Source organism: Perissodus microlepis, chromosome 8 (assembly GCF_051167445.1).
Source record: "Perissodus microlepis isolate ML-2025 ecotype Zambia chromosome 8, ASM5116744v1, whole genome shotgun sequence".
NCBI classification, from domain to species: Eukaryota; Metazoa; Chordata; class Actinopteri; order Cichliformes; family Cichlidae; genus Perissodus; species Perissodus microlepis.
Genome location: NC_140468.1, coordinates 10,420,333 through 10,440,914, shown reverse-complemented (window position 1 = coordinate 10,440,914; position 20,582 = coordinate 10,420,333). Strand labels below are relative to the sequence as shown.

Genomic DNA, 20,582 nt, shown 5'->3' with positions numbered 1-20,582 from the left:
GTGCTGCTGGGGTGGCGTGCTGGGCCCTCCTTGGCAGGCAGAGTTTCAGAGCCTCATCATCTCTCTTTTTTTCCTCACATCTCTTCTGCATGGATGTAACAGCCGCACCGAAGAGACTGTGAGGGACGACAGGGGTGTCGAGGAGTTCCTCTTTCTCCTTGGTCGTCAGGTTGGTGAGCCCGAGCCAGCGTGCTCGCTCCTGAAGAACCATGAGGCCCATGGCTCTCCCAGTAGCCTGTATGGCTAGCTTGTGGAGGCGGAGGACGTGGTCAGTTATAACGCAGATTTCTTCCCACACTGTGGTATCTGGTTTAGCTGTCATGTCCTCTTCTAGCTCAGCTTGGTAAGCCATTAGCATAGAAGAGGCGTTGTGGGCTCTTACTGACAGAGCCGCTGCCTTGTAGCACTTATCTGTAAGGCTAGACTGGAAGCGGTCTGTTTTGGAGGGGAGAGATGGAGCCGATGAGGACAGAGACGTCTTCGGGTGAAGATGGCTCGCCACCAACGGCTCCACTTGTGGCATCTGGCGGAGGCTGATAGACTCCATCCCCTCACAATCCAGCAGGGAGCTCCCCACGATGGGGTGTTTCTCGCTGTAAGGTTTTGCTTTCCACGTCACCGCTATCTCATCGAGTAGCTCAGGGAAAACAGGCTACACATGCTTCCCCGTCTTTTTCGCCTTCGGCAATTTCTTACCGTCAAAACGAGACTTTACAACCTCTGTTTGTATGGCGGGCCACGGGATGTTGAGCCTAGCGGCTGCTCGCTTGCACATGTCCTGCATGTCGAGATCCAGGGGAGACGGCGGTGTCGGTTTTTCAACCTCGCCGGTAGCCGAGGGCTTTGCAGCCCAGCTGATGCTAGCCAAGGAGGTGGAATCTTCCTCCTCGCCGTCGTCAGACAGCAGGAGCTCCGAGTCAGCCGACTCATCTCCGTCCTCGTTGGCATCTCCTCCCCAGGTGACTCCAGCATCGGGGAAAAACACACGATCTCCGTGTGCCTCCAGCGACGGGAAAGCGGTCGCGATGGGCTGAGGGTCTGCCTCTGTCCAGCTCGGCCCTGGCGTTGCGGCCAAATCATCGGGCATCTCAGTTTCTCCTTGCGCCGCAGCAGCCTCACACAGCAAAGGGTCGCCACCCGACAGGTTAGCCTGGCGAGCTAGCCTGCGGCGGAGTAGTTTGCGTGGGAAAGCCGCGCAGTGGATACAATCTTGTGCGGGTGTCAAGGCAGCCTGAGCGTGAGATAAACCCAGGCATGCCGCACACACGGGGTGTGTATCCCAGGCAGAAATCTTCTTGCCGCAAGGACAGAGTTTTGCAACTTCGTTGGCTGTCGTAGCCATGGTTAGCTAGAGGGTTGCGCACGTTAGCGAGACTGACACTGAGTGCGGAGAATATTGCTATTCCTCGCTAACGTGGGGTGAAAAGTGTTGCTACTTTTCTACACGTATTGCTACCTAATGTGTAAAACCGCTAGCGTCGAAGGGTATTGCTACCTGATGGTGAAGCTAGGGGTAGCTTTATTAGCAAAGTGTTGCTAATTCGCTTTCGGAAAGTATTGCTACTTCCCTGGGTGAAAGTATCGCTACTTGGCACCCGCACTAGCTACAGAACAGTATTGCTACTGCTTGTATGCTAGTGGACAACTGAAAAGCTGGGAACAAAGCGCCCGGCGACCGAGTTGTTCACTCGAATCTGTGGACAGTTTAGCTTTAGCACCCAATAGCACAGTTGTCTACAGGCTTCCGTGAGAAGCAAGAAGAGGTTTTTGAATGACGTCTGACGCTATGTCAGCCTATTATATAGGGAGGCACTGGCCCCTCCTGACATGGGCGTCACCTAGCCAGCCTGTAAGGGCTGGCGTAATGGTATTTGAGCTTCTGATGAGGTCACGCAGGAGGCGTTCCCATAGTGAGACACAAAACGAATGCTATGAAAGAGAACTTTCTCTTAAGGGCTTCAACTGCATTTTATCATTGAAATCAGCATTGATCTTTTTTTTTTATAGAAACTGACTATTAAAACGTGTTCAAATTGTTGTTCTGGAGCAGAAGAGAACTTGATTAGCAGAGGCATGTTTTACTTTCAACAAGAAATGATTTTTTTCTATATCTGCATTCCCCAGTGTGTAGCACTGAGAGGATTTGCCTTTCCAATTTAAACAAAGGATTTTGTTCACATCTCATTTATACACAATCAAAATTTGAACTTTCAGATAAACTCATAGTTGAGCTACAAAATAATAACACAAATATACAGACCTGATATTTACGATTAAATTGCTAAAAGTTCAGAATGCAACAAAAATGGATCGTTTTGCTAAGCCTTGCCTGAATAATTGTCACTTTTCAAGCTTCTGTGATGATTTGCACAAAATGTTAGAAATGCTGTGTCCTTGATTCCTTACAAGAGTAAACAAAAGCTGGCCTCTTATCTCTGGTTTGCTCTAAAGCCAAACAGTGATTCCACTCAATAAGAGGACGGTGAGATTGTCGGCTTCTAAATGGCAGTCATTGAGAATTCCTGTTGCGCTGCCATTTGTGATGGTTTTTGCATTGTCACCAAAGATGCGTCTAATTAAAGCAAGCCGCATTAACCAGAGTAATTGCATTTTTTTCCTCGCTGTTAATGTGTCTGTGCATGAATTGGAGTGAAATGGTTGACGGATTGGTTTACATAAGCTATATTTTTGCACAAAGAATAAAAAGGCTGTGGGTTTTTATTGTAGTGAAACAATTAGAGTCTATCAGAAGGCAGATTTTTAAAAATTCAGTAATTAAAACACTGTTAGCTGAGTTCAGTTTACAGTAATGTGTGGTGTGATTACAGTTACCCATTTGTCTGCTTTTTATAAAAGTTACAGGGAAGTGTCAGGAACAGGAAAATAAAGCTGGAGTGAATTCTGACAGCCTCTCTGAGTCACATCAGCTGATTGGCAGCCACCCTGATGTCATTTGTTTTTGTGGGGCAAGGACAGGTCACACTGACTGATCTGTATTCCCTCTTTCTTTCCTTCTTTTTGTCTCTCTCTGTCTGTTTCTGAGATTGTCTCACTTCCCCCTCTTTACCTCCTCAGGCTTTAGATTTTCATGCCTTTTTTATACCAACTCCCTCTGATACCCTTTGTATCTCCACTTTGTTTCCTTCTATCTTGTGTCTTCCACTGAAACAACGCCTTTTAGTTTGAATGAAAGAATGCTAATGAAGTCCCAGATATTAGAACAAGAGTTTGTTTTAATGCTAGAGATTATCCTGTTCCCAGTTCCCTCTTCTTACATGTCTCTTTGAAGCCATAAGAAAGGAAAATGGGTGCTGTTTATGTCAGAACAACACAATACTTTGTAAAGGCGACCTTTGTGTCATTTATATTTCTGAGCTTTAAGGATGTAGGAAAGTAAACAACTGCATTACGACACTGTAATCAGCTTCAGCGTTTAAATTTGTGGTTCAGTTTATTAGAACTGAGGGTAAAATTCTTAGACTTTTTTGTGGGAGGCTAATAAATAATGCATCAAAAGCATGACTGCAATCACAATAGCCAAAATGGGTGGGCTGTCATCACAAGATATGTGATGATGTCTAGACAGATGGGTGCCATTTGTATCAAAGCTAAGTGGTCCTGCAAAGATGTGTTGTGTTAATACTAAATCTGTTTCCACTACAGCGTCATGTTGTAATAAAACATCTTCAAAGGGTAGACTGATAATTTAACTTGTTTTACAACGGCAAGCTGCACTAATAGGCTAATTGTAGTTAGGTCATCAATCGATCTGACAAATCTTGTCTGATACTAGTGGATTTTGGGAGATCTTGGGTCTCTCTATGAGCTGCCAGTTCTGCCGCTTGTCTAATCACTCCTGACCCTATTAGAAATGAGTCTCTCTTTGTTACTGTGCGGTACTGTCAGTTCTAGGAGAACAAAAAGTGCCATTGTCTGTCATTGCCCTTGCTGGGATAGAAGTAATCTGTGGCAGTTGAGCTGCCTCAGGATTGTTATAATCCAGATTCAGTATTAATGACAGTCTAATCCGTGCATTTTTGACCCTCCAGAGAGGCTGACATGGCATCTCTGTTGTTATTTGCTTGTGTAATGTCACTAATTCTAAAAATGGAGGGGGCTTGCTTTCAGCTTATGTCATCTGGCAAGCGTTACTCTGTTCAGATTTTTGTACCACCAAGATGCTGCACTTGCCGATACCGACAGACAATGCACCTCTATGTTGTTGCTGGATTTGCCAGATATATCCATAGATTCACTTTGAATTCTAGCAGCTTTGAGAAATGCTTCATGTGTCCTTGGTTTTCTTCCATTCCTGAAAATATTCCAGCATGAGACCCATGTGCCTGAAAAACATTAATTGTACCCCGTAGCACCACGGGGTGTGTTTGCTCACCCATGCACAATGTGCAATGAGGGCAAATGACATGAATGGTAAAATAGTGCTCCTCTTCATCAGAATGCACTCAGAAGGGGGCTCTTTTGCTTTTTGTTCATCACAAAGGGATTCAGAGATAGATGAGAAGATGTGTGCGAAATCCATCACACAGCTCCTAGCTTGGCACAGTGATCAGTAACCCCCCCTCCAACCAGAATCCCTCCTACACTTTCTTATCTTCTGTTCTCAGAGCTGTGCACGTGGGGCCTTTTGTTTACAGCTCTTCGCAACGATTCACACCAGTAATCCCTGTGACAGATAGCATGACTGTCTGACAAGCCCGCAACCTATAACATCCTATTTAATAAAGCCAAGACTGATACTGGGTGCAACTTAGTGCCTAGCCACAATATGTTTTCACGTTGGTATTCATAAAAACGGCCTTCCACACTTAAAATTCAGAATAAAAGGCCATATTTAACCCTTTTTTTTTTGTTAAACTCCACTAAAGCACATTTTCATGATTCAAAATAACCCGTTTACCCTTTAAGGGAACCATCGTCTCATTGAACAGGAGGTTGGAGCTCTGTGCCTGAAGTGACCAAATTAAGCTATCCACACTCAGTAATGTTATAGAGAGCAATGAACAAAAAAAGAATGCCTGAACAGAGCGTTCAAAGCAGTATGAAGCCTGAGTTAGCTCACGACGATCACGTCTACATTATTTTAAACTTTGGCTGTTTTTATTACGAGCATCCAACAACAACAAGTCTCCCTTAATCAAATAAATGGCATTTTTACTCGACTCAAAACCTGCGACCACAAAAACTGTCCATGCACTAGAAAATGAAACACACACTGAACTGCACTGTATTCTACATGAAACACAGCAAACAAATGAGCTCATGTTCTTGCTGTCAGGAAGTGAACCTCAAGCTTCTGTGGTGCTTGTATAAAGAGTGTCTGCACTCACTACATACTGCCTTTTTTGTTTCTGGAAATGGTTTAGAGGGTGAGGGCGGCATGCAGCACTGACCAGGCCTGGAATCAAACCAAGACCACTGCAGTAAGGAGACGACCAATACCACTGAGTTTACTCATTTATTATGCTGTAAAAATCAAAGTATTGTGTTTTATTACTGACAGTATTAAGACGTTTTTAATCGGTGGAAGCTCGGTGGAAGCATAATACTTTGTGACATGATAAGTACTGTGAAAAATGTCATTAAGTGGGACTGTACTTCACTGGGAGTACACAATATGAAGGCTCTCGATATGTTTATTACTAGGAAACATTTCAGTTTACTGACAACAACACCAGTGTTTCATAGCAGGAATGTTCCAGCCTTGTGAATAATCTCTTTAGAAGTCAGCGGAAAGCACACTAGAAATGAAAGTACACATTTGATGATAGACTGTAAATAAATAATGAACAGCACCAGACAAATAAATCACTATACTGGAAATAAATCTCATTGGTCAGTGTGTCTGAGCTTGTTTATCAGTTTAATCTTCTGAATTTATCGCAGCAATATCACAGCAAAGCCTTTAAAAATGTAGCATTATCTTGAATCAGCAGTCTTGGGTTTTATGAGGAGGAAATCAATGGTGTCGCAGCTCGAGTGTGACTTGCCATCCATCAGTCTGTAGGCTGACTGGAGCAGCTAATGTAGCTGATATGCTGAATGGCCAATTTCCTGTTACCTGTTAAAGAGGGTACAGCAGCCCCTCTCCCACCTCTTTGTTTCCCCGTAGGTCATTGCAACACAGATAAAAAAAAAAAAACAGCATAAAGTAACATGCCGTGGCTTTGCATCTGTAATGTGAGCATCTGTATGATTTGCAATCCAAGAAGAAATCCTATTTCTGATATTAATTAAGTTGTGGCAACCAGTAAATGCTATACCCTGAAGAACTAGGCCGAAATCTCTCAGGTCTGTTTGGGATATCAGGATGCAACACTATCATTATTTTTATTTTCAGGATTATTGACATTGTGGTCCATGCATCCTGCATATTTGATCTGCTAGCCCTCCAGGCTGGGGCAGATCTCCTCCTACACGTTTCATGTTGCATGTCAAGTGATCACACTACAGACCAACACGTTCTCACATCACTCCTTCCTGGAAGGAGAGTAGGGTGGGGGATGCAAGGTTATCTCTGTCTGATGACTAGATTGCAATATTTACTTGTGCTTTGCTCGAAACCAGATCAGCTGATTTGATGCTTTTGAAGAAAAAGATTCAAAGAGGTTTCAGAACTTTTTTTCAGGCGTGGCTACTCATTGCTCCTGAGTGCATTGAACGTTATCCTGCAAATCATCCATATCCTGTTGACTTAGATTTCCAGGATGTTCTTTCCATCATCTCCTACTTCCTGTCTGAAAACATACTTTGGTTAGGACCATATAGGGGTGTCCAGCTGTTGCATGGTGCTCCCACAGTTGACTTGAGTGCTTTTAAGTTTGCAGGTTATTACACCATGCTTTCCACAGCTGTTCTTTCATCTTTTTAGCTTAGACAGAGGAGAGATGGGCCACATCCAGAAGAGGCCAATTAGATCAATCGGTATCCAAGCAGGAAATCATTTAAGTGCCTATGAGCAGAACCTTTTATATAAACAATCGATCACATTATATAAAACTTTACTTTAAAAAGTTTAAGCGTTCTTGTGGCATTGGTTTAACTGCAGCAGACAGCTTTTTTCACCCAGATTGCAGTAATAAACTGAATATTTGCACCCACTTGCTAACTTGAATGGCCAGTTGAGTCTGTCTCCAAAAGCATTGCAAACCCAAATGACGTCCATGTTTGTAGAAAAGCCAGAAAAAATGTTTGCACACAGTCTATATATGCTCATTGCTAAGAAAGCTTACAATATGTTCATTACTTCTAAAACCATGATGACATGGCTGTAATGCTAAACTAGATTCTACAAAAAATGTACAAGCTATTATATACAGCCTTTGTATGCAGACTGTATACACGGTGAACATTGTGCAGTATGTAGCAGCTAAAAGTCAAGCTATTTTTTCCCTTCTGAGGTAAGTGGCTCATTATGATGAAACGTCTGTAAATTTTAAACCCCTAGGATTTTGCTTGTGTGTATTGGAACAATTTAGCCTTTTTTTTGTCACTCGTCTGGTATTTTTCAACTCGATTTTATTACAACATGAGTGATCTTAGACAACTAATTCTTGGCCTATGACTGTGTGGCACACCCACAAATAAATGTTACTGTCATAGCTCAAAAGTACACAGTTTTATTGAGCTATTCGGTTTTATAACGTGGCTTCATATGCTGTACAGCTGAGCCAATGCTGAGGCAGAGATGTGTTAGTTTAGTCAGTGTTTTTACACTCAACAGTCACTCAAAGCTGAACCAATAATGGCTCTAGCGCTTTTCCTCCCCATGTTCTTCTATGTTCCTTCATCTGATTGGCCATTCTGTCTCTTCTTTCAACCTCACTCTTTTTAGTTCTCACAGTCCAGCTAATTTTACACACCCCCACCCACTTTTTGCTGTAAACCACAGTTCACACACAGGATATGATCTGTTGTTTCTCTTCCTGCTTGTGGACTGCAGGTTTTCTGAGTCAGCTGCATACAATGACAGTGATGTGATGCTTGGAGAGTACTCCTGACCAGTGGTCAAAAGAGTTAGATTTACCCCACAAGCGGGACAGTGGTGTTGAGGTTTTGGATAGGATTATGTACGTGCACACCACATCAAGAATGTACCATTCACTAGTTTTGTGAAAGGTATTCTAGACATGCAGCAGATTAGATATAAATATAGCACTTGTGCCTCTTACTAATCATTTAAAAGACTTTTACAAGGCTCACGTACACACTCTTATGGTTTTTTCCCCCCCGCAGTAACCACAGCTGAATACATAAGATTGTTTTTTGTTTTTTTTAATTTAATTAAAAATAGTGACTAGTTATTCTTTTGAGACTTTCTTTACTGGATACTTTGATTTGATTTGATCCATATCTTTATGTTGGCATCTGATAGACAGCCTGAACTATGTTTTTTTCCCCCCTTTTTTCAGTAGCAACAGTGTAAAGTGGATAAATGAACAGTTATTGTTATATATTAAATCACAGCTAGACATTTTAAAAATTTCTTCCCACTCCCTATTTTTGGCAGTTTTCTTGCGAAAAACGTGTAGGCGTTGGTGGTTTTTTTCCTCTCTAGCATGTGAAACATCTCAGTTCCCAGACAAGGTTGCGCAGATAGACATGACTTGTGGCTTTTGTGCTGTAGCCAGATATAATATATATATACATACATATATATATATATTTTTATATATATATATATATATATATATATATATACAGATAGCATGAAATATCCTCAAGGGTTTTTTTCCTCCCTTGTGTGGGTGTATATGTTTCTTACATGCCCTATAATGTCAGTCTACTGTTCACGGTTGTTTTGGCTTTGTCTGTACTAGAAGATGGTTTGCAGATGCCTGTGTGTGGCGATGTGTTTGCTCCCTCTTGTGCTGGAATACCACTGTTTCTCTGTTTCTCATGAATATTTACCACTTGGGGTTCACGGAGTTTAAATTTTGCAGGGAATTCTGAGCTGGGATCTTGTATAATCTTAACCCAGTTCTGTCTGAGGTGCTCCCAGGCTCCTGGGAGAGCAACTTTGGGAAGGATGTGAGAGGAGGAAGGGAAGACAGACACTGCCACTGTGGGGATGTGTGTCGGATTATTGGATAGAAGGCTGAATAATAACTGTTTTTACATGCTGTACTTATAATGAACTGAGGATCTGTAAAGGTTTTTTGGGCAGCTGTTATGTCTGTCACGTTGTGTCTGGGTTGTGTGACTGAGAATTTGGTTGACAGGCTGTCCAGACTGATCCTTTTTTTCTTTTCTTTTTTTTGCTGTTACAGACAGGCTAAATGCACAATTCAATCCATAATTTAAGGTGCTTAGGCGAATGAAATACAATTAAAAAGAGTCATATAAATAGTTTGCTCATTTAAAACCTAAATTTTACTCACAGATGTGTCTGTGTGTATATGTGCATATGTGTGTACACACAGTCACCGGCAACTTTATTAGGTACACATATTAAACGGCTTGTTAAGGATAATGCAAATCTCTTATTAGCCAATCACGTGACAGCAACTCAATGCTTTTAGGCATGTAGACATGGTCAAGAAGACTTGAAGAAGTTCAAAGCAAGTATCATGATGAAAAACAAAGTTGTTATAAGTGAATATGAATGTGGTGTGGTTGTTGGTACCATACAGCCTGATCTGAGTATTTCACAAACTACTGATCTGCTGTCGTTGATGTACTGGGATACTTGTTATATATATATATATATATAATCCAATAGATGCTCAGAAATTTCTCTAAAAACAAACAATGTATGTCATTGTGAAACTAATTTGATTAGAAATATCTTAAATTAATATCTGCAAGGACACCAAAGATCTCCACAGAAATCAATGGAAAAATGAATTAGCGGCCACTAAATAAATATCAGTATCGATGTGGCCATCCACAGTCTGTCTGTAAAGGATCTAGTCCTGACTGGCCCCTTTAGGAAATTTTGAGATACTTGATTATAACTCCAAATGCCAAGTTTGGAAGAGCTGCTATATGATCTTATCACATTCATATCCTGCTTACTTTGGCTGAGGGCCACTTACTGGCGCTCATCAAACCTGGATGCCAAGATCCACCGGTGTGTTTGGAAGTGACACAGACAGGCGAGGGAGTATCGGCTAACAAAATCACACTCTTCATTCCTGCCTGACCTCTTGCTCTGGATTATTAAGGCCACAGTGTGGTGACGGCTAATCAGGGACACGGCTCCATTCATAACTGATCAGAGAGCTGGCACACATGCTTTTATTTCTGAAGTGCCATTTATTATCGTTTCTGCTGCTGCAGTTCTCATAAAGGCTGATTTTAGTCCCTTTCAAGTTTGACTCTAAACACCATAAATCACAGTGCACCTTGCCACTCTTCTCACTTTTACATTTCTATAACACTTTGTAAAACAGCTGCTAAACTGCAGCTCTCATCTCCTATAGGCCTTAACTTTTAAAGTTTACCACCGTCTTTTAATAATTTCCATTATGTAGCACTTAGAAAATACTCAAAGCGTCAGGGCTCTGTGTGCAGGCGGATGGAGAGGTGGATCCAAATGCATGACTCAGACACTAAATTGAAACTCAAAAACCTCAGCTTTATTGCTGGTGACAAAACATGAACTGACACTGAATCACTAGAAACTGAAACACACAGGCAAGTCTGATGGTATGACGCAACACTGAGCACAGGAAAACACAGGGCTAATATACACAGGGTGGTAATCAGGGAATGGGCAACAGGAGGGAGACACAGCTGGGAGAAATTGGACTAACGAGACAGGGGAGCAGTAGAACTGAACACACTCAAATGAGACACAGACCTTCACAATAAAACAGGAAACAAGAAACCACTAAACAAAGACGCAGACAGAGAGGCAGACAGAATATAACACATGCAACTCAAACTATACATGAAACAACAAATCCTTAAACACGGATAAACAGAAACATGAAAATCATCATCATCATCATCATCACCACAAGCACTACAAGAGAATAAGAAAACAATCCATAATGCAAAAACACACCAAAGTAACTGAAACACAGATTCATCATAAAACCCAACAAAGCATCAGAGAAACATAAAGAACAATCCATCATTCAAAAATAAACCAAAACACAACAACTCAAAATACTGGGTCAAACTGACCCAGAACCGTGACACAAAGGTCATATTTTCCTTATTGCTTGGAAATGAATCAGTCTGTATCAGTCTATGGGAAAGTTGTGAACTGTTCATAGAGGCTTTGTGTTTTTGGAAGTGACACATAGTGGCAGGTCAGAGAGGACTTTTGTGCTGGACTGATGCTGGGGCCCGATAGCAGCTAGGGTGAAGTGACATCTCTCTCCTCTCTCATTCTATGTGTGTGTGTGTGTGTGTGTGTGTGTGTGTGTGTGTGTGTGTGTGTGTGTGTGTGTGTGTGTGTGTGTGTGTGTGATGGGAGTAGCTGCCCGCAGAGCTTATCTCTATAATTGGATTTGTGTTAGTGTATTCGGAAATCTCAGTGTGATGCTCTAATCTGATTGACCACAACCCTGGAGAGGTAGATGAGTCAAAGATGTCTGCTACATACATATAGGTGTCCATCTGTGTTTGACCTGCTGTTTGTCACCTTGGTTCTATTTGGGTTGAACTTAACAGGCTTTGGCAGGGAAAATGACAGCTGTATGCGAGATTTGGTGCAGAGCTGTAAATCTCACACCTGCAGGAGAAGCACATATGTTGCACTTGCACAATCTGTTCCTCGCTGAGATGAACATCAGAGTGGAAGATAATTTTTTTTATTAAGTTTCTTTTCTATATATATTCCTGTTTGACTAAGGTTTTAACTCTATTTGCTTTTAATCCCAGTAGCCGAGCTGTTGTTTGCGTATCTTTGTGTAACATGACCTTTTGGCTGTGTTTACTTATAATGCATATTGAGCTCAGAATGTATTTTATACCCCTCTAGGTGTGCAAATGATTTCGTACCCTAGCATATTTTATCTGACAAGTACGACTGATTATTTATGGGCTGTTTTATCGCATGCGCTGTTTGACGAAGTGATAGCTGTATGCAGTCATCACGGACAACCTGGCTTGCTAAATACAATTGGTCATATTGGCCTTGCTTTAGTTTAAATGATATTTATTTTGCAGCTGTAGTGGAGAACAAGACATTTTTTTAAATAACAATAATAAAATGTGCACGCACGATTGACTGACTCACTTCATTGTATTTCCCCCCACCTGTCACAACTATGCATTCTTTGCCTTTTTCATCACCCCGTAAGAGATTGAGTTACATATTGTATCTGACACAAAATTTTTGATGTATTACTGCTTTTCACAGTAATTCAGTTTTACACGTACAAAGTTGTACACGTTTGTATTCTGCTTTTAGCAGCTTTCACGGTTTGCAGTCTTTTGCTCTCAGTGATGCACTGCATCTGATTGCATTACAGGAAGGTTCTTCTATTATTCAACAGTTTGCTTGATCTGGCTCCACACTGTCAGACCTTATATTATTTATTTATGCACTTTGAGACGATATGAGATTTAAAGCAGTCTCTCATGGTGCTTCCCAGGAACTTTGTTATAATCTAAAACTATATTGTGCAAACTTAACAATATGATATTTCCTTTTTGGGGGCGGAATTTGGTTTCTGTTCCACTCTGTCCTTCCTGAATCTGGATGTTTTGGCTTGTGCTGTTATTTGATTATCATGGGAATCCTGAAGTGTGGCAATTCATTTATTACAGCAAATGTTGACTGCCTGGGAAAGGGCAGAACAAGGATAGGGCTTTAGGAGATGTTTCTATTAGTTTATTGTAACAGCCAGAGAGAGGGAGAGAAACCCCTCCATCCGCACCTTCCTTTTGCACGGCTAGACGTGACAGTCACCATAGCAACCACTCGGCATGCATGCTCCCCATCGCTATCAAGTGAAAACTGCTGAAATCTTTTCTTTTCTTCTGTGTTTTTGTGTTTTTCGCTTTCTTTTTTAGAAATTTGATTTTTAAGAATTAAAGTTTTATCCAAGAATCCTTCAGCTGAAGGTGAAACTGTATTTATAAGGTTTCCACATAAAAAAAAAAGCTTCCCCCAGATTCTCAGGTAGATAAATTATGTTCCTTGTCCCCATTTCCTCACCCATCCTCCCCTCCTTCTTTATACCCTCCTTTCAGGTCTCCCATGGGTAACGGAGGGTTTTCTCACACATTCAGACTGAAATTGTTAAAAATGTGTTGGCAGACATACAGGAGGTGGATTTATGTAAACCTATGCTCCATTTCTGGCACATATAGAAAAGATGTGGAGCCTTTTTTTTTAAATTTGCAAATGAGGTGAGCTGGGATACCAAGTGTTTTGAAAGAGTAATTTGTATTATAGATGGCTTGCAAAATGGGACTTCCCAAAAATAAACTAATGAAAGTTTTTTCCCAGTGTGTGTGGATTCAGTGCATAGCCATCCATTACCACTGTCTTGGACTTTGTGCCATCTCCACCATTCTTCTTTTTTTTTTATGAAGACAGTGTTCATGCTTCCTTCTCAATTTACATCAAAGCTAAATAGCATCATTATGGATGAAAGGCAAGGTGTTACTGTCTATATACAGTACTATTACTCATTACTTTGAGGAGGCTATCCTCTGAAATTTGTACTCTCCTGCTTGCCACATACTATTTCTGCTTAAGACAGGAACTACATCACCCCTTCCTCATCCTCTAGCTTCTCGTCCTCATGTTTCTCTTTGTTGTCAGTTGTTTAATGTATTCTGTGTCCTTCTCCCTCTCTCCTAAAATAAAGGTGGTGAGAATCCCTTTAAGGCTTACAGTGCTGCTCCTCAAACATTTTGGCTGACTCCTGCTTGATAAACTCCTGGAAGTGAAAAGCTGAGACCCACAAGTGATCCAAGGTTTCACGTCACTCCAACATGCCTTCTTCTGTCTAACTACTCCCTGGAGATAACTACAACAATGTGACCACTCGAATCGATCAGAACCATGTGACCTGCTATTATGGATACGAGGAAAGGCTTACACTGAATTAAAACTCATCCAGGTAATTCAGCACATTGTGACCTTTGCAATCTGACCATTTGTACTGTATAGCAGCTGCTGACTTATGTTTAAAAAAATCTTTTCACTGTTGAGATTAGTGTTTCACATCTTTTGCTTGGTACAGGGCTTTTCATTTTCTTTGTATATTAATAGACGTTTTACTGCACTGCATCTTGGCCGTTCCGTGACTTCCTCAATCTGGATATTCATGGCTCCAGCTTTTGTCTGCGTCAGCTAGTAAACAGTACAAACAGGAAGTGGCACCATGGTGCATTGCTGTTAAAGCCTGGTCAGCTTAGTGCAAATTAAAAGGGTATGAATATACAGAGTATAAAATGCTTTCGTTTGTATTTTCAGTATGAATTTGCCCGGGGGGGGGGTTTCTGCCTTAAAAATGGACTTTAGGGAGTAGACTAAGCACAAAAGTGCAATCGTTTCACCTACAGTTAAAAGCAATGAGTGAATGTCAGGAGGGGCTGGAGCCTGTTCCAGCTGTTATGTGGTGAGAGGCAGGGTATAGCCTCGACAGATGACCAGTGTATCACAGAGCTCACAGAGAGAGATGCAGAGAGCCAAACACACCTACAGCCAATTTAGACTCACCAATTAACCTAACAAGCATGTCTTTGGGGAAAAAAGAATCTCTTAGCAAGAAAAGCCCTGCATGCAACCAGGAGTCTGGAACGAATCAAAGTCACTTTTTTGTAATAATAATAAGAGAAACCTGATTAGCACCTTGTTCTGGTTAGATTTGATTGTCTTGCCCTTTAAAAAGTATTATGAACCTCATATTTTCTGCTTGCAGAATCTTGTTGTGACATTAAAGTCGGCAGTGCTAACACTGAAGACTCACTGTTTAAGGCATGAGAGGAGAACTAATGAAGACAGGCATGGAAGTGAATCCAGACAAAAAGGAATGTGTCTTGTCCACCTTTGATACAGAGGACAATTAAGTCCTGCGGCTCACAGTTGATATTGTATTGTGCACAAAGCTTGAAAGCTGAGGGGTGGTGAGATGCATAAAACAGGGTAAAGAAAACAGACCAAACAACAGAGCCACAGAGGGCGAGTGGGAAAACTCTTTTACGAAGTCAAAAAGCTAAGCTTTTAGATTTCTGTAAACTGAGTAAAAACTTTTTTTTCTTTTTACCATGTTCAAGTTTTATTATAGTAGAATAGATTTATGTTTGTAGGTGCACTGGCTAACTACAGAAGCTTGCAAACACATCCAAGATTAGTATTCCAGCAGCTAACCACATATGGAAGAGCAACATCTAATGTTCTTCATATTAGATAGCTAACCAGTAGCATTTTTTAAATATATTTTTAGGGCTTTATTAGCTTTTACCACTTATGTGTTATGACCACAACGGGGCCTTCTGCATTACCTTTATATATGAGTCACCTGCTCAACCCAGTGAGCTAAACCATATGTAATAGAGACAGCACATGTTAATGGACACGAGTATAAAAATATAAGATATAAAGATGCTAAAAGTTTTAAAGTTTTTATCAAACCTGCTGCACGTGAACCAATCGACAGGCCAGGGATTCGAATCAGACTGACTGGTAACCGGCTGGTTAACCACACGTGTTTCATTACTTGCCCATCTAGTTCATGTGTGTACAACATGCACACAGCAGTGCAGACAAATAGTCATGCACTCACAACCACAAATTAAATTAATATAGAACTTCTTTACTGTAAAACAAAGACACAATGTACACAAAGGTAAACCATGGGGGGAACCACCAAGAAAGTGTAAAAACAAACCTTTTTAGACACTTAAATCAAAGGTCACTGCTTTAAATCTTTGCTCAGTATGAGCGAAGCAGTTACAAGAAAATTTTGGTGATAAGTAAAAAAAAAAAAGGAAAAAGGATCAATATCCTGTTATCTGGTGAGGTAAAATATGTCAGGTAAAGGCAGGTGTTCAGCAAGCCATTTTCAGTTAACTGTTTGTACCTCTTTGCAGTAGCAGAGCTCTTTATTTTCAGTTGTTTAAGTGAGAGAAGATCCTGTAACTTACTGCAGATTTTACAGCTGCAAAAGCGCCACAAAATCCATGCTTTTGACTTTTATTTTATTTGGCACTCTGCTTTGTTTTTGTGCAGTTGAAATATTGTAGTGAGTAATGGTGATTCAAATAAGGAAAAGGAGAACAATACAGTCAAGGGCAGAAAGGAAGACAAGCCTGAGATGGGAGGAAGGAGAGAGAGAGAGAATCGAGAGACTATCTACATGCGTTTTGTGGTACAATGCGTGGTTAAATCATCATTGTGCTTCCAGCTGCAAATGCATGTGCACGTATCTTATCCAGCGAGTTTGCAAAGAGTGTGTGTCTCTCTTGCTCCCGTTTCCTCTCTGGAGCAGAGAAGTACAGGAAGGCCGGCTGGTTGGCTGGCTGCACAGGAAAGGAAACAGTCTCTATCAAACAGCAGATGGAGGACAGCATGTGCTTACACTGCAGAAACACACACATAAGCACAGACATGCACACACATGTAGCCCTACATACACAACGAATTATGTGCGAAAACAGTAGCTTTTATTAGTAGTATGACCCAGATTGTACGTGTCAGGTGCTGGGAATCTGAACCTTCCAGAGTTGATTTGAAGGAGGAAAATTGCATTTTATAGGAACTTTTGAACTGCTTCCATAATGACAAGGATGTTTTTTTTCTTCTTGGAAGGTTGTAATGCCCTTTCAACTTTTATCAAAGCATTTTTCCCCCCTAGCTACACATTGCTACAGTCTCTTATAGCTTTTCAGCTTTCAAATGTCTTTTCACGATTGAAAAACAGGCCATGGTCACAGAATAATTGTGCATAGACTTTTGTTTCACCTGGTTCAGATCATTGCAAAGGTTTTGTTCAGAGTTGAAAAAAGGCAGATATGGAAATTATTCCCAAACAGTGTGTAAACTTCTATCAGTAATGCTCCACAGATGTCCGACCCATTTCATGGGTGTAGTCATTAGCAAAGCCGAGATCTCACCTATTTGTTACGTTTGTGACCTGCTGATCAAAAGTGTTTGTCTGTTGCTGAGATTTAGTGATACCCAGTATGTCATGGCCACCTCTATGGTTTCTGATGCACTGTCATACCTCTGTCAAGAGTTATTAGCAACAGGATAGCTACCATACTGGCCTGGTCTCAACAAGCTTTTGTCAGCAATACGGAGACTGGATGTTGCACTTCCTTTTTCCAAACGGGAGCGAACTCTCCAAGAGGCTTTCGACTTAGGCTCGTGTGTGTGTATGTGTGTTTGCTCACTTGTGCAACAAGCCTGCTTAGGAGCAAGGACAATGAGGCTCACTATGGTGCCCAAGGCCTCAGTGAATGACTCATATTTCTATAGGATTCAGGCCAAACAAAAAGGTTACACAATCTTAATCAACAAAGTGGTGCTCATAATATGCTCAGCAGAGGCAGTGATCCCGTGAAAGAGGATTGTGAAAATTTGTTAGGTTCAAGTTTGGGTAACATAATTAGTATGCTTCCTCTTTCACTTTCTCTTAAAAGGAAGAGTGTTGCCTTCTTCTTTTTAAGAAGAAGAAAGCAGTCAGTGCACATTCTGACTTTCTAAATTCAGGATTATGCCACAAAAGACTGGTGTGTTTTGTTTTTCTATATGTTTGTCACCAGGTGTGTGACAAAGAGGTTCAAGTGACTGTTATTCCTGAAGATGAATAACATCTCTCATTGAGGAGCAATTTTGCTATGGCAACTGGAACTGTGCAAGAGTAAAATTTAGCTCTTCCTGCAGACAGTCAAGAGACATGATAGAAACCGAAAGACACAGTCATGGTGTCGCTTATTGAAAGGATTGTTCTAAAGAGAAGGATTTTAAGGTCTGCGTCTGCACCAAGCAGACACGTCTGCTCAATCTCTGCAGAGCAGCAGAGGCAGGCTCCTCATCCTCTCAGCGTGAGCCTTTCACTTATCCCTTCTGGTCCCTCCTCTCTTTTCCTCGCTCAGAATCAAGTGGCTTTTTGTTCTCCCGCAGCAGTGCTTATCACTTGTTTCTCCACTGCTGCCCTCACTCCCTCCTCCCCATCCTTCTTGTGGTAATGAAAGGATATTTTGGGGGATAGATCTTGTCTGCCCTGTGAAGATCCCAAAGGAGTGTGGTTATCTTTCTGTCTGTGTCTGAAAAAATGGGGTTCTGTGCAAGAACACCCCCTTCTCTGGAGGGCATTCTTCCTCTGAGAGCTAGGTCTGTTTTTAATCTAAGTCTTTGTGTCCGTGCGGGTGTTAAATAACTCCCATACCAGAAGAAAAGCTTTGTGGACTCATCATTACAGGCACTAACACTGCACTTTATTTGAGTTCATCTGAATGAAGTGGGTTTGCTCTTTCCCACAGGATTTTTCAATTGCCTGTTATTTCTACGCTTGGATAACATGACATAGGGATGAGGCATACATTGTCAGGGGAGGGAGTCTGTTTGGCCGAATTACTCTTTAAAACCTGATTCCCAGATGGCATCTGACTCAGCTGTTGTTTTTCCACATGTAACTACAGCTTCACCTGTCTAATCACTTTTATTGACCATAAAACCTCCCAAAACAAATTTACGGTCAGTTAAGGAAGTTAACTTTCCATAATGTGACCGGTAGTCATCATTTTCTTTATAGCTTTTGCTGAGATGTTTGCTGAATAAAGGCAACTGCTGAGGCTTAGACTCAGAAAGGCTGAAGTTTCTCAATTGATTTCTTTCTATTAAATGCACCAGAACAGCTAGACCCATAAAAGAGAATCTAACTGAATTATTATTGTGTGGACATGCAGAAGCTTTGTATGACAGCAATAGCTTTCCACTGCTAAACAGTATCTCAGTATAAGACAATTTGTATTAAAAGCAAACATAATATAGCATGAGCTCTAAATATGTCGTCATGTAGAGCCTCTGAATGGATTCTGGAGCTGCTTTCTCCCCGCTTAATCACCTCTTGACTCTCATGATGGATCCAGATTGATAAATACCATAATTATCTTGGAAGTAATGTATCTTCAAGTAATGTAGGCTGAGCATACACTCAAATACAAAGAACCCAACAAATGGTTGCCTCATATACAGTAATTTAGGTCCTTATTTGACCACTATATGTTACACTTTGTGCTTTTAATGGCCCTACAGGTTAACAAAAAGATTGCTATATGTCATATTACTGACTAGCTGCTACTTCTTGTCTCTCTTTCCTTCTGCATGTCTTTTGCCTGTTCATAGCAGAGAGGGGATAATCACCAAGTTGCTGTGCAATGAGAAGTGTCACAAACCCGTTTTGTCACTTGCAGCCCAGCTGCCATGCATTACTCAGACTATGGGTGGCTCTGATTCGAGGCCATAATTGCCCTGCCTCCAAATAATTGAAAGAGGGGAGGAGGTACATCCCAGAGGTGTCAGGATGGGAGAAAGATGGATGCTGTGGTGTTCAACTCTGTCAGGTTGGAAGATATAAGGGGCTGGGAGGACATGATGAGAGTCTCACAGGGCGCCTTTTTCACCTGCTCAGACAAACACATAGAAACACATGTTGTTGATGATCGACCACTAGCAAAATTATTTCTGACACGGCGGTTCTCAAACGGGCACCGGCACATGTGTTTCCCATGTATCCTTGTTGTAGCTGTTGTGCACTTGTGAATGTGTGTATGTGGCTCCATGTGTTTGTATTCCATGGCAGGCAGTGTCGCCTTGCCTGCCAATTGTTAACAGATTTGGTGTAGAAACTTATGCATGGAGAGTATCTGTGCAGGCGTGCAAATCTGTGGATCTGAAATGATTAAAAACCCACTGGCTCTTTGGAAAATATTAACTGTGACTGTGTGCATGTGTGTGACACGTACGGCTGTGTGAACACGCAGACTAAATGAGACTCAAAAAGTGTACGCTCAGATGTGGCGTATGCTGCAGACACCAGACCGGAGTAAATATTTACTACCAATTATGCTCTTGGTTTCAAGGCCTCACCAGAGTGTGACGGCGGCCTCTAAATGCTATAAACACTGGAGACATCAAGTCCTATGCTAAATGAGAGCTACTCTGATATGTTATGACCAGAATGTTTTTAAGAGGATTATCAATAATCGCTTCTGATCTCACTCTGTGTTATTTTTAACTAATATGTAGCAGATAAAAGCTCTTATTTTTAGGTAGGGCACTCTAATGGCATTGCTTTAGGGTCAGGCACAGTAACGGCCACGTCTCAGTCAGCAGGATATTTTGGCCTCAACCTGGCAACCAGCTATAACTCTCTTCCCCTGGCAATGGGTAACAGGGTTTTCTCTTTGCTATTTTGCTAAGTACACAATGCCTTATGCATTTATACGTAACAGGATAAACAAGTGCAAGCTTTTTCACACAGCTTGGATCTCTGTTGGAGATGATACATTTGTTCACATAGAGGTAGAAGGCTGACACTGCGGAGTGGAGCCAGTGGGTCCCCAAGGTCATTACCGCTACCATGGCATCTGAGCGCCTTGGGAAAGGAGGCACAAACTGATTAATGACAATGCTAGGAACACAA

General features: G+C 41.4%; 1 protein-coding gene across 5 annotated transcripts in view; it reads left to right on the top strand.

Annotated features, from left to right (window-relative positions):
* The window catches only part of LOC146381424 (receptor-type tyrosine-protein phosphatase epsilon-like), a 62,972-nt gene that overhangs the window by 16,660 nt on the left and 25,730 nt on the right, over positions 1-20,582 (top strand). For 4 of the 5 annotated variants that reach the window (XM_084937447.1, XM_084937444.1, XM_084937449.1 and 1 more), the window contains exon 2: positions 13,794-14,048. The gene's annotated coding sequence lies outside the window, so the exon portion shown is untranslated. Of the gene's footprint in view, positions 1-5,384; positions 5,442-13,793; positions 14,049-20,582 lie in introns of all 5 variants that reach the window. The other variant, XM_084937445.1, reaches the window with a different exon arrangement.